Source organism: Mizuhopecten yessoensis, unplaced genomic scaffold, assembly GCF_002113885.1.
Source record: "Mizuhopecten yessoensis strain PY_sf001 unplaced genomic scaffold, ASM211388v2 scaffold5459, whole genome shotgun sequence".
Lineage (NCBI taxonomy): Eukaryota > Metazoa > Mollusca > Bivalvia > Pectinida > Pectinidae > Mizuhopecten > Mizuhopecten yessoensis.
In genome coordinates this window covers 1,248,251-1,264,209 of record NW_018406060.1, presented here as the reverse complement: position 1 = coordinate 1,264,209, position 15,959 = coordinate 1,248,251, and positions in this window count along the sequence as shown.

Here is a 15,959-nt window from a genome sequence, read left to right as displayed (position 1 = left end):
TGCTAGCTTGTCCAGTAGTTAAGGATGACCGAATCACTTGTCACACATACAAAATAGCTAAAAAAAACAAAAAAAATAGCTTTGTTTCATACAAAAGAGACCAATGTCACTATGATAGCACCAAAAAGCTAGTGTTGTTAGATGTATGTACGTCTATAGACAACAGACATTTCTGATTACTATTGTATGGTCGTTATCATACCCACTTACCTTAATCTTCAGTTACAAAATAACCAATAGGGACGACTTGATACTAAGCTGAATGATAATAATAATAATAATAATAATTCGAGGTTATTATATACCGCTTTATCACAACTTATTCCGTAGGTCGTCTCAAAGCGGTTCACAATTTATTATCCGTGGTTATAGGGCCTTTGCAAGCAGCCAATATCGTTCTCAACTCCCTGGTGATCATACAGACGATGCTGCCATTTCGGCGCTCACAGCTAGCATTCTACAATTCTAGCTCTGCCCATCTACGTACTCATTTACAGCTGAGTAGATTGGAACAAGCTGAGTAAAGTATCTTGCTCAACGATACAGCACAATACCGTGCCATGCCTCGAACCCGCAACCCTCGTGTCTTGCTTTTTTACCGCTACTACGCCGGTCTCTCTTGGACAACGTGACATTGCTTGGATTTGATCAAAAATTTCATCTCGTGTGTCGTCGATGGAGCAGATGTCACATAGCTTTTCGGAACATCAATCTTATTCTCCTTGTATTTAAGTTTAAACGTTTGTTCATATTTTACCCTGTGTGTCTTCGATTGTCAGTTCGAGTTCCAATCGAGGTCACAGTATATAGCATGTTTCGAGATTCGTTCATCTCGTACGAATTGTTTAAACCTTACTGAAGTACACGGTCAAACTTAAGTGATTTGAATGAATTCGCCCTCAGCTCGAAACGGAGAGAAAACATCCCCAAAGTTACTGTTTTGACAACAATTCAATTCAGAATGTCACGTTTCAACCCGATAAAGGCTAACTCTCGCGTGGTACCACTTCAGGTAGGCGTCGTTCTGGATTACTGGTACGCTTCGTCATTCCCCCCTTGAGATGGTTTGTGCGTACGGTGACAGAGGGGACTAGGGGTGAAGGATTGACTGCAGGCTGCAGATCAATTGACGTTTACAGTTCATGAAACCAGTACTTCTTTGTCACCAAGTTCGGATCCTACAGGGAATCAAATGTCATGTTTCATATCTCAAATAGATCCTTTCAACTCTGTGACAAAGTAATTGGCAAAAAAAATAACAGAGGGCAATATAATGATTATAAGGCAGATTCAAATTATTCGTTTCAATCAAGATTTCTTTGAACTGAGAAACCCCAGCAATAATTGACGACGAATCATGCTTATCCGTATTAATAGACATTTCGTTGTCTCTTACCCCCTCCAGGGGTAAGAGGTTAAAGATTTTCCCTTTGAATGGGTGATCAATCACAAGGTATGTATATAAATTACTTGCACTGCCATGACAAGTTCACGTTTGTCAATAGCTCTATCTGTCAGACTTGCATTTGCGGAATACTCACTTGACAGCAAAACTTGCCCAGTATAGCCTCCATTGAAAGCTGTAGATAATTTGAGATGAGTTTTGGGGTCACAAATCAGCGAATTTTCTCCTAAGAGCAACCGATCTTAATCTTATAGTGGTAGCGCGCTTATTATCACTCCAATTTGCGAGTAAGCACTGCAAATACAATACAGATCTAAATAAACATGGTAAACCTGATACACTCAATATCCTTCATAAAGCAGGTAATGATATATATCATTTAAAAGGCTGAGAACCGACACTTCCCACTTCGATACAATTGGAAGTGTATGGTAAGGAGCGATCCAGACAGATGAATCGTACAGCTACCACGTAAAGCCAGGATGAACAGTGTTAGCTGTACATATTTTAATTATTTTAATACAGTAAAAATAACAAATTTCGAGCTGTTCATTTGCCATCCTCGATATCCAAGGGTCACGCTTACTTTTGCTCTCTACACCCCTGGAGTATGTCATACCAAACTTGAAGGCTCGGTGTGCGCCACCTTGTTGATGAAACAAGACTACTAGTTCGATCCTTTGATGTACATCAAAAGAATCTCGCGGCCACGTAACGGTAAAAATTGACAGTCTTTGAAGTCGGGCGTCTCTTCTTTGTAATCTTCAAAGGACAGGTATCAACCTAGCGATAGGTCAGGTGTTTTTTCTTACCTGAGACCAATCAAACAGCTATCTTCGTGCCTTCAATGTTGCTATGACATATCCCAGGGGTGCTGACAGGGAAAGTGAGTGTAACCCCTGGATATCGAGGATGTAAATAACACACAATACAGACAAATAGCTAAATTTGTTAGAGCGTGTCCATTAACGGGGGAATAATAAATGTATATTGTGTGAAACCTTCAAACGTTTCGTCACGAACAGCACTGTGATGTTCATTTTGAGGAACACGTTCATACATAAGGTAATAGACAGTGACAGTTAGCCGTACCTGCAGTTATCAGTAATGACATGCAGTGGAGGAGTTCATGGTAACATTGTTCAAAAGTGCCATAGACACATTTCAGTTCGAGTACAAAAATGTGTGCCATGAATTTGATAAGTAACATGACTATATTTAAATTCCATCTGACGTATGGAAAGGGGGAAGCGATACATCAAATATTTTGTATATACATTGATATCATTGTATGTAACCAAAAATTATTCAATCGATTTGTGTTTGTAACTACCAAGTGAAATGTTTGAATACCAAATGCTACTTTAGCTCCATCAAAATCCTGTTTTTGGTCCATACTGCCTCTCCGTTCTGATGAGTCCTGTTATTCGTAATATTCTGCCTTATTATAATGGTCAGCCATGTGTTAAGTTATATACTTTTTTCTTTCTGTGACGGTCAGTCTTGCGTTTGACTATGCACTATCTCTCGCGCGTGGTCAGATTGTGGGCGGATTGGCTGAGTGGTTAACACTCCGGCCCTCCACGCAGGCGGCCAGGGTTCGATCCCCGAAATCGTCGTACGCATAGATATTCAGAGAAAGTGTTTTTTCTCCTTCCATACAACTCCAACAACCCAGATGGAGTATAAATTGGTCTGTGGTGGATGTTGCGGTATTTGTGCTGTAGCATTCAAGTGAGGTGGTACTATAACTGATGCCGTTGGAAGTACGGTCCCACTACAAACAGAACATATTACATCTCCAGCACACACACAGGCATTCACACATAGGAAGATATTAGCCAGGTGACATAGGACTAGTAGTTGTCCCCTGATAAGGCAGCTCCTGCAAACTCTCAAAATTGTATTGATTAATGTATATGCTGATTGTATTAATTGTATATCTATGTACTGTAAAGCGCTCTAGAGTGGCTTATGTTAGCGAGATAGGGCGCTATATCTATGTACTGTAAAGCGCTTTAGAGTGGCTTATGTTAGCTAGATAGGGCGCTATATCTATGTACTGTAAAGGGCTTTAGAGTGGCTTATGTTAGCTAGATAGGGCGCTATATCTATGTACTGTAAAGCGCTCTAGAGTGGCTTATGTTAGCTAGATAGGGCGCTATATCTATTTACTGTAAAGCGCTCTAGAGTGGCTTATGTTAGCTAGATAAGGCGCTATATCCATGTACTGTAAAGCGCTCTAGAGTGGCTTATGCTAGCTAGATAGGGCGCTATATCTATGTACTGTAAAGGGCTTTAGAGTGGCTTATGTTAGCTAGATAGGGCGCTATATCTATGTACTGTAAAGCGCTCTAGAGTGGCTTATGCTAGCTAGATAGGGCGCTATGTCAAATGTTGTATATTGTCAGTTCTTTGATCGTTCACATTCTGCCTTCTTGTTTTGAAAAGAAATAGGTTTGGTCGAATACTTCTTTTCTATTACGGTAACTCCTTTGTTTTGAAATATATTGCATTCAATCATGTGTTTTGTTTCTACCTGTCTTCCTCTTAAAGTCCACCATGTGCATGACAGCCCTACCCTTTCGGTAGGGCGTTCGACTTGTTGCGTACAGTTCTTGTTTAGTGACTGTTAAGAAGTATGGACGGTTTATTTCGTCGTTAATATTCCACAAGGTAATCTTGATTTCATTGTATGTATTATTATCACCTGTTGATAATAATTAACGTCTCGTGTCCGATTTAGAAGCATGACATTTACCGCTCCGGGTCTCCTGACATAATCACTGTGTACTCATGTCATTAACTTGAAGCAAAACCTGATTAATTCACTAGGCCACCTGAGTAATACCGTAAACCTCGTTATCACCACAGTAACATTTTCTACAACACGATACGTATCATATCGAAACGACGAAATGTATTATTACACTTAGAGCTATATACAACGAGTGGCTTCCAATGAAATTAGCCTCTCAATCAGTTTGAAATATTATGCTATTAATCACTACGATGGAAAACTTCATACATGGCTGATATGTTTGACATTTAGTTAACATATTTGCGAACGATATCGTTATATTTAGAAGATAACTGAAGGCATGCTTGAAAATATTAGCGATGCTTTACCTTCAAAAAAATTGAATGGAATTGTTTTATTTAGAAAGCATTCTTATTTTAGCATATACTATGCGTTTACACTACTTTAGGACGTTCAGGTCTCTGATATAATGTGTTTACAAGGTAGTAGGTAGCAGGTTGAATATATTCTTTATTTCATCATTCAAACAAGTATTCATGTTCTGTTTAAATCCTGCTTGAATATTTTTGTTTTGCAAGCATTTGGAACAGATAGATTGAGATTTTCTTTTAAGGAATGGGACACCTGCCTCCCATGCTAATACTACCTACGTATCATAGCTGTTCATTTCATTTAAATCTTACTTGGGAATCCATAATGTACATTGTTTATAATTGTCCTTTTGACTCATAAACCACAATGCATTTATCAAATGCTTTTAACCTAAGGGGATTCAGTCTATATATCAATTTATGCACAGATTGGACTCTATGAAACTATCTAAGACCATGGAATTGGCCAGAGTACCATTGCCTGTTGATATGTATTCGACACTTTTTCAACAGGAACAACACTCCTGAAATAGACAAGAGCACAATGCAGTCCTAAATTAATATAAATAGTGACGGCCATGTCATAATGAAACCTCATGTGATTCAGAAATTGCAAACCTACACAGTGGTTCAGTAATTGCAGACCTATACGGTGGTTCAGATATTACAAACCTATACGGTGGTTTAGATATTGCAAACCTAAAACGTTGGTTCAGAAATTGCAAACCTATACGGTGGTTCAGAAATTGCAAACCTATACGGTGGATAGAAATTATAAACCTACACAGTGGTTCAGTAATTGCAAACCTATACGGTGGTTCAGAAATTGCAAACCTATACGGTGGTTCAGATATTGCAAAACTATACGGTGGTTTAGAAATAGCTAACCGATACAGTGGTTCAGAAATTACAAACTTATACGGTGATTCAGAAATTACAAACCTATACGATGGTTCAGATATTGCAAACCTATACGTTGATTCATAAATTACAAACCTATACGATGGTTCAGAAATTGCAAACCTATACGGTGATTCAGAAATTTCAAACCTATACGGTGGTTCAGAAATTGCAAACCTATACGTTGATTCAGAAATAGCTAACCTATACGGTGGTTCAGAAATTGCAAACATACGGTGGTTCAGAAATTACAAACCTGTACGGTGATTCATAAATTACAAACCTATACGGTGGTTCAGATATTGCAAACTTATACGTTGGTATAGATATTGCAAACCTATACGGTGGTTCAGATATTGCAAACCTATACGTTGGTTCAGAAATTACAAACCTATACGGTGGTTCAGAAATTGCAATCCTATACGTTGGTTCAGAAATTACAAACCTATACGGTGGTTCAGAAATTGCAAACCTATACGGTGGTTCAGAAATCGCAAACCTATACGGTGGTTCAGAAATTACAAACCTATAAGGTGGTTCAGAAATTGCTAACCTATACCGTCGTTCTGAAATTACAAACTTATACGGTGGTTCAGAAATTGCAAACCTATACGGTGGTTTATTTTATTGTATTCTAATATCTCCTCTGTTTCTGTTGCTGTTGTTTTCCAGTGTCTGTACGGCTACTGTGATTGGCTTTTGGCTTTTCAACGTTACCTGTTAATTAAGCACTGAATGTTTTAGCAAATGATGTTATTGTTCTTTGTCACACATTGCTGTTGATGACAAACTTAATCAAGCTCAGTAGGGCTTCATGTAAGGTTGTCAGCAATAGAAATCTGTGTTATAGAACCATAACAATATTTGCTAAAATATTCATTATCTATATCTACATTTTGATAGAGTTGTTATGCTTTATTTAGTTATTTCGAACAGGTCTTTTTAACAAACAGCAAATCAAGTTTTGACAACTATGAAATTGATGACGTTACAATAACAAATGTTGTTAAAGTCTCATAACAACATTTGCCTCCGCAATACAGTTCATTGGAATAATGCAGAGCAAATGAAAATATTATCTGTTGGCGTCTGGCTGATTTCTGTTATTGTCTTTTGATGTCTACCTAGGTTGTTTTTATTGTCTCTTGATGTTTTGCTGGTTCTGTAATCGTCTTTTGGTGTCTCCTCGATTTTTTGATTTTTTTGTCGTCTTTTGTTGTTATTGTCTTTTGTTGTTTTCAATGTTTTTGTTATTGTGTTTTGTGGTATGAATGGTTTTTGTTATTGGCATTTGGTGTCTCATTAGTTTCTGTTATTTTCTTTTAGTTTGTCCTACGCTTCTGTTATTGTCTTTTGTATCGATCCGAGTTTCGATTTTGTCATGTGAGTAATTGTTTCTTTTTTTCTTTTCATTTGTTCTTATCATTACGTGTATTATTTCAACAGAACTTGTCGTTCAATGTGTTTTAATGCTTCATTATAATTTTAATTCGATTAAACACTGCAACGTTAATTCCTTACAACAAGTTTCGGGCTTGGTTTTCATTAATAAGCTGTTCCTATTTATAACTTGCGTTATCTGATTCAATTTTTTTTTGTATTGAACCATTTTGTAGCATTTTGCGGACATCTGTTAAACGTCGAGCATGCTGAAACAAAGTTGACGTATGTAGATTAGGTCGTAGGCTCATACCCATCCTCATCCCGTGTATAGCTGCCTAATTGGATATATTGATGCGTAATGCTTTTCCAATAAGTCGAGGAGTCGACTATGTCAACAATACACACTCGATATTACTGCCGAGCACGTTTTTCTCCAATAATACGCACTGTAGGCCGTCAACAAAGAGGACTTATATGGCTTAATCCTGTGTTTACTCAATCATTAGCAGTACGAAAAGATATGCATTGCCATTCTAATTAATCATATATGCTTATTAACCATTGGAGGTCTGGTCATCGTGATTTTACGGTAGAGCGCGAAAAATAATCAAAAGCTCCTATGTGATATAAAGAGAGACATCACAACCCTCGGGGAATTTTTTGGGGAGTTTAATACTCGGCAAACCCTCATGCTTGACTGCACAGGTTTCTCTCTCTTCATCACACACAAGTGTCTCAACTGGCGGTGAGATCTTTTGAAATTAAGCACGAGGCTTTGCCAAGTGCTAAACTTCAATTTCTTATCCCGAGGGTTGATAATTCTCTGTTTAAATCATAAGTCATTTTACTATTATTTTCACCCACCAAATGAACACTAATTAGTACGGAGATACACTCATTACATTTTTACATTACCTTTTTCTCCTTTTGACTAATTTTAATATGTTTTGCAAAATATTTCTCTCTTGCCTTTGTCTACAATAGTATATATTTTTAACCAAAATTGCTGTCTTCAATAAAGACACATTCATATTTTAATTTAAATTGTAGTCAGTCTCGATGTGAACTCTGTTGCAGTATGCACATGTTCATTCCGTCCTTTTATTCATGCAGCTATTTTTCGTATATTCCTTCAAATATGTATTTCTTGTGGGTTTCGTTAAACATTGTTATATACACATATTATTGCCTATAAAATCGTACAGTGAACACTGGAGATGGGTTTGTTACGTCTGCTTCCTTAACATTTTCACACCTCTGCGAGTGAGGTTTCCCGGTTGACGAAACCCGTCAGGTAAGGTTTAAAGGTGGCTATGTTTACCAATATACGTGTAGGGTATCCACTCTGTTTTTTGTTAAAAATAAGGGGAGGGGGTGGGGGGACAAAAATGTGGAAATCCCTTAATTCACATCAACCATGATATTTATCGAACATAGTTAATTCCGATCGTCCATCTTGCGTCCAGATTTGGGCAGACTATCTGCGCTCCTTGTCTTTATCTTCCGCACAGCACATAATGCACACACCGTATATAGTGATACGTTGCATTGTACGATGCCACAACTGTAAAACAAGAAAAAGAACATTTTACAACGGTCAAAATCGCAATACGGGGTTACATGTAGTAAGAAAGAATCACACCTAGAACCGCGAAAAACAGACGTAAAACGACCATTAGAAGAAACGTTTCCTGTAAAACGTCCTACACCTGTTTCGATGTCTCACGTAAGACTGAGAAAGCAAGACGTCAAAAACTATCTACAATACAAGTACTGTCTTTGTAAGATACTTAACTCAATACAGAAAATGTGTTTGGGAAGATAAACTTATGTTGAGTTTGATAGCCTACTAGTATTAATCACGACATTTCGGAGTAAAATTCCAGTAATTAAATCTTTGTGGTAAGACTCAACAGTCTCGTTCACACGTTGACGATTCTTATATGCGGTTGTACATGTACTCTCAGATTTGATTTAGTAAAATGCCTTAAAAGTTTGTTGTTGGTAAGAGCTGTAACTAAATAGCCTTGAAGGCCCATGACGTCATTGAGATGACTGGAGACAGATCAGTATTCTGTTTCTTAGTAATTAACGTTTCTTGTGATGATGCTGGTTTAATGGTAAGACTTGCGTCTTTGATCTCCCTGAAAAGCCTTTCATCATGCTGATTACAAATGTATTACGTCCACTATTTGTCTTGATTGTTTTTTGATTTTTTTAACATCATTTGTAGAGCTGGGTTGTACTTTGATCGTGTAGTTACATCTCCATCTGCTTGTCCTTGTATGATTCCAGATTGTTAAAATTGTGTTATGCTAAGAGACCTCACACGTGACCAAGTATGCGCGTGTGTTGATGTTACGCCGCCGCGTTTTCTATGTATGTTGGAGGCACAGTAGACTAGTGGTAGGACGCCGGGCTCATGACCGAAGGGTTGCGGGTTCGAGGCACGTCACGGCACTATGTTGTATCTTTGAGATAGATTATTTACTCCGCTTGTTCCAGTCTACTCAGCTGTAAATGAGTACGTGGTTGGGCAGTGCTAGAATTGTAGAATGCTAGCTGTGAGCGCCGAAATGGCAGCCCCGGTTGTATGCTCCCCAGGGAGTTGAGAAAGATATTGGCTGGTGGCAAAGGCCCTATAGCCACGGATGATAATTTGTTAACCGCTTTGAGACGACCTACGAACTAGGTTGTGATAAAGCGGTATATAAGTACCTCGAATTATTATTATTATTATTCTATATGTGTAAAGAGGGTTTCTACAAATATATAATGGACTACTCCCCTCATATCTAACTGACCTACATATCACTCCTTTTATAGATATTGGAACAAATTACATCTAAAGAACCAAACAGACTTAGAATTACTCAAGACGTCCTTTTCCATTTCCTTCTACTATTTGACTTAGGAACACGCTAAATGATAACTTACAAACGTAAATGTCTAACTGAAAAGTACCTTAAACGTTATCATCAAAATTCCGCGGCATATGCACAATTACGTCATCTGCACCCCTGGAATATGTCAAGACAAAATCAAAGGTTCTGTTTGCTGTACCTAGTTTCCGGATGATACAATTACATTAGTTTACTCTGGCTGGCTGGGTTCCCATGGTTCACATGCATGGCAGCGATACATTTGTTCTTAGTATTGTCGTTTCTGGACATTTATTGCCGTTCAAATATAAAATGTCTGAGTCACATGCCGAATATTACTTAGACCCATTAAAGAAAAGCGGTTAACGAGTGGTAATATATGCAGTAACTATCCAATTTCTGAGTAACCAGAGTTTGCACAATAGCACTCATAAAATATATTGCATCGATTACTCTGGGTCTATGCTAGTTATCGCATAATTTACTTAAAATTATGATTCATTCCGTACGGCTCATCCTTTTAGAAGTATCTAACTGTCTTTATAGTACGTTAATATATTGAAGACTATAGGACTCTTAATAAGGGGGGTAGGATAGGGAAATTTCACCCGAGGGGTTTTCTAATTTGCTAAAACTCAAGGCTTTGCCAAGGGCTTTGCCAAATTTGAAAATCCCGAGGTTGGAGTTTTCCTTTCCTACACTCTTGAGCTTGAAAGAGTAATTTCCTCTTATTTGAACTACTAGAATAAGCTCAGAAACAAGGAAAACTCGTTTGGACTGGCTACCATTTTTAAAATTAAAATTTCCCCTGAGCTGTTTTGACGAAAACAAAACTGACAACAAGATTAAGCATACCCCATATTTGCAAACAAATGCGCAGAAAAAAATATTTCGGTTCCTAACGTGAACGGTAAATAGATCCCAAAAGTTTTTAATCCATCACGTATTCTTTTCCGCATTGTGGTATCGGGGATTTCCAAATTCGTGACGTCACGACATTGTTGAGGAATTGTGCGGTCACGTCACGTGAAATATGGTGTTAGATAGAAATTCATTAGATCCCTTTCTTACCCTGGAGAGCTCTATCTTACAGACACGGGAAAGAGAGAAAAAAAGGACTACGATCAAAGCTGGCAAAACTGTGCGCACGCATTTCGTTTCACTTATTCAACGATGTTTGTAGATCACCAATATCGGTAACTTCCAATTTAGATCCAGCTTGACCGAAAATCAAATTAACTCTGGTGGGTAGTATCACTAAATCTTAACGGAAATGAAATGTTAGAAAACTAATAACAGCAAGTTTAGACAGTGTTGTATTTATAGATTATCACACTGTGTTTTCAGGGTTTGTCGTGAGAACAATTTTCTCATCGCGAGCACGTGGATAAAATCGAGAAGCCAACGCAGATGGACTCTAGGTTATATCTACGTGAGAGCGATGAGAAAATTGTTCGAAATACAAACACTGAAAACACTATGTAATAAACTGTGTATCGTCTATATACTACTACCTTAAATAATTCTCCTTTCACACTGATAACCCATGATAATGAATTAAGTAGTATATAGATGATAAATAATACGAACACAGGGGCATTGTACTATGCAAGGCAGGTGAGGTCACTCTTTGAGGACAACAGTTCCAACCGAGTATTTGTATATCTGAAACCCATAAAACTTTTAACTTCGTTCCATCAGTTTCGTCATGGCAAGTTCCAGGAATGCATAGAACTTAAGTGAGTGTAACCTCTTGGAATTCGAGGATGACACATATATATGTATTAAACCTAACATATCAATGTTCAGGAACAATGGGGGCCGCGTTGGCAAAGTGGTTAAGGCATCTGTCATTCTGTTACCACTAGCCCTACGCCACTAGGTCGCGGGTTCGAGAACTACGTGGGGCAGTCGCAAGGTACTGGCCGTAGATCGGTGGTTTCCTCAAGGACTTCCGGCTTTCCTCCACCAGCAAAACCTGGCACGTCATTAAAGAACAATAGCTGTTAATAGGACGTATATCACAAACAAACCAAGCCAAAGGAACACTGATGAACAGCGTCTGTGTGTACTCCCCTATTTATGACGAACATTTCTGTCACGTCAATAGCAAACCTCTCAGCCACAATGAAGAAGATGACAATTGAACGGTCGGGGGAAACGTCATTAACACTGTTTGCCTTCGTCTTGGTTGTAGTGTTAGGTTGTCATTAAAGGAAAATCAACACTTTTACATAGAATTCATGTTTTGTTTATGCTCGAAACATTAATTAATTTAGACACAACATCCATATATAAACAAATAAAACAGTCATTGACACTTATCGATTGGGTGGGTCTTGATGAATGGTTTAAATAGGATCCATTTAACTCTGAATTACAGAAACAAATTATAGAATACCTACTACGGTCGTGTGATACCTTCTATTAATGGGTGTTATGTTAGTTAGTGTAATGCTAATGGAGTACCTGCTCGTGTTTCGGGTTGTTTGTGAGTGTAATATTAGTTGGGCATCTGTTTGTGTATCATGATGTGGCACAATGTTCCATGAGTGAGCGTAAACATAATGTTGCATTATTTTCTGTGCCAGTATGTGACAAAATATTCCGTGGGTAAGTGTAATAGGATATGCTACAATGGTTTTCATTGTATTCGTGAGCATAGCATTAATAGGACATCTGTTTATCAGAATGATAGAATAGTCAGTTTGTGGTACTTTGGTAAGCAAACGAATATCAGTAATGTGTGCGAAAAGTCAACATTCTACTTGATAACATTGGCCATTAAGCCGCTTTCACTGTGTCATGGAAATGTGTCCGGTTTCCGTACTACAGAAACACTACACAAGTGAGATATTCCCTACTTACTTGAACACCATTAGGAGCATGTACAGCCTCGATACAAATTGTAGGACAGGCAAAAAATGCATGGCTTCTTCAACATTTTCAGGGATTCTACTGGCAAATAAATTTAATTTAAATGAAACCTTTTTTGTGCCAAATCAGTTACGGTACTTTACAGTTACGTTGTCTGATCCTGGTTTGTCGAAGAGAAAAAAATGACCACGTAAGTATCGTCTAGTATAATGTATAGTCCAACGTGGATGGGAGAATTTGTTAGTGTGGGTATGTTTAAATATATTCTGATGTGTATAGTGTAAAATAAGACGTAGTGAAAGTTCATACGAAATGCAATTTTCTTGAGACTACCTAGAAAGTTGTGTATTTCACTTTATCTGATATCCCAAATGGAATTTCACTGATAAATAATGTATAGGTACATTAAACAAATAGTATAATCGTAGCAACAATACGCAATCGTTAGGTAATAAAAGTGATTCACTTTTAAATCGTTTCCTATGATAATGCCGTACAAATAATAAGAAGATTAAGATTATTCACGATGGCTTGCTGACATAAGATTCGGTCCATTAGCAGCACTTAATGAGGGGGCGGGTCCTTCCTGATATCTACTTTGATGGCGTTATCGCTTTATAGGCTTATTGGAAATACACCATTTTCTGTATTGTCTTCAACATGAATTTGTCTTTACATTATTTGTAGTTGAAAAACAAAACAAATGGTATATTGAGCTACAAAGTTAAATGAAACTACACAAAACATTCAAAGTGTTGGTTGTAATTAAATTGTATTGCTTATATTAGTCAAGTATCATATGGTTTACGTTTTGTTTTGTATTACTACATAATCATGAGAAAAAAATCTTGGAAAGGATAGGAACGAACTACATTACTGTATCATTTGTCACTCTATAAAGGCTACGTACGAAACTTGGGAATGGAAATGGCTTTACTATGGTATGATATTTTCAATAATTTTGCTAATCGACAATAAAATATGTTGCGATTAAAATAACAAATGTAATATGTAAGTGTACCATATACATGTATGTTGTCTAATTCGTTGGAATACCTTTATCATTAAACATCTAGCGTACATCACGAAATAACATTCTTCCGCAGGAATTATTTCGGTAGGCCTTTTTAGGATCCATCCAATATATTATAGTCAACTATATAACACATAGCCGTTCAGGTCACACTGTTATAGCGATCAGGCTACATGATAATAATTATCTAAGGAGATTACAGGCCTGACATGTTTCGGTGTCCTAAAGAGATTTTCGCAAGCCAAGTAAACAATAATCAAGGCCTAAGCGACGTGTAATCAATACTGTTTTAACCGCAAAAGACTCAAACCACGTCAACTTCTCCAAAAAGGATACAATGATTAAATCTATTCACCAAGAAAAGGATACAAAAACCATCTCTGAAAAGAAACGCTAATCTCTTCAAAGCGTCAAAATAACCTCTTTTAAACGACACAACAACAACAACCTGGGACATAAACAACATCAACCACCTCAAAAACACATCAGCTATCTATAAAAAATCACCTAAAATAACACAACGCCCATTTTTAAGTTAAGCAGCAATCAACTTTTAAACAACAAAACGATACAACACTATCTTAAAAGCATTACAGCAACCTCTTTTAATGACACCACAACGACTTAAAAAGGATTTATTATATTTTTTAAAGAAAAATAGTCGAAACAGCAGTCATCTCAAAACAATGCATCCTCCTCAAAAGTACAGCAAACACAAGACAATACAACGATTCGTGTTAAACAATATAACATCCTCAAAATAAATTACCATAAAACCCTCTAGAAATGAAAAACCAACCATCTCAAATGGACACAACAGGTTCTTGATTTGAGGCTGGCATGTATCTCTACTGCTACAAATGTAGTAAAAAGAAATCTGCGAATGATTTAGGTATATTTCATAGCATTTATATGAGTCACTAAAAAGACAGGTGAACTAGTTCTATGACGACAAAAGCCTTAATGCCTTGTTATTATACGCCCGTCGAAATTCGACGGGGGTATTATGTAATACCGTCTGCGTCCGTCCGTCCGATTAATGTTTGGGTGCAAGTTTCTTCAGTGGTCTACAGTTCAGTCAGATCATGTATTATTGTCCTAATTTTTTGCATGGATGTTCATGTGGGGTCTAAGAAGGACAATATGGATTTAATTTGGGAAAATAATTTCTATTTTTGTAAATTTTGGACGTGTTTGGGACCTAACATTTCTCGCGCAATTTCTCGGCTAAATTTTGGGTGCAAGTTTCTTCAGTGGTCTACAGTTCAGTCAGATCATGTGTTATTGTCCTAATTTTTGGCATGGATGTTCATGTGGGGTCTAACAAGGACAATATGGGTTTAATTTGGGAAAATAATTCCTATTTTTGTAAATTGTATATACTTAGCCAAGTATGGAAGACATGTCCCTATAAACCCACAAGTCAAATCAAATTAAGGGGAGTCAAAATCATACTCTCAAGGGTCTACTGCATGCCCTGATTAAGAGGCATTAGGCAGTACATTAGCAAAGAACCAATTACATAAATGTGAACATTACAGTGATGACAATCGCTCTTGGTAACAAAAGCATCAGCGCAAGCATTTTTATCACATAGACATGACACTGGCTACCAGGCACTTTAAATATCAAACAAACAAACAAGCATTGGATAGGGTCAGACGAGCGTATTATGCATCCGTTTGTGGTGCTCTTTTTGATTATGCTAACCTCGCTATGGAACATTTAAAAAGCTAATGGCGAATTCATTATATTCATATTACATGCACAAGCTCCTATCTTTAATTGGGGTCTTTGTATATGAACTATCAGGGGGTTAAAATTTAGGGGGGACTATAGCCTCGTTCAGGGGGCTTGTTGAACCTTAATTTAACAAGATGTTCACAATCAACATTGTGTTCAGAACGATATGACATTTCCCAACTACAACACGACCCCTTAAAAAGAAAGAATTATCAAAATTCAGTAGAGAATATTTGAAGACAACAACGTATCATCTCCCTTATCTACCATTGGTATTACGAAAACAACAAAATATACTTTGTCATAATAAGCAAACATTTACAAGTTTAGTTTAAACATATTTTATTGACATCATATTGACAAAGGGATTGGTCGGTTAGTTTTCCAACTTATTAATTGACTTCTCGCGAAGTTCACATTTACAAGTACATGATTCGTAACAGTAGAAAATGTAGGTATTAAGACATTTCTTAATTCTGAGATTAATTTCGTGAGAAAGGATCATTCTTCTCACTATTTACTTTCTTGTAAATGCTTCTTATTGTGCGTTTTGCTAAAACGTGAACAGCGTAAAAGAATACTGGCGTCCTTGTATATATGCCGT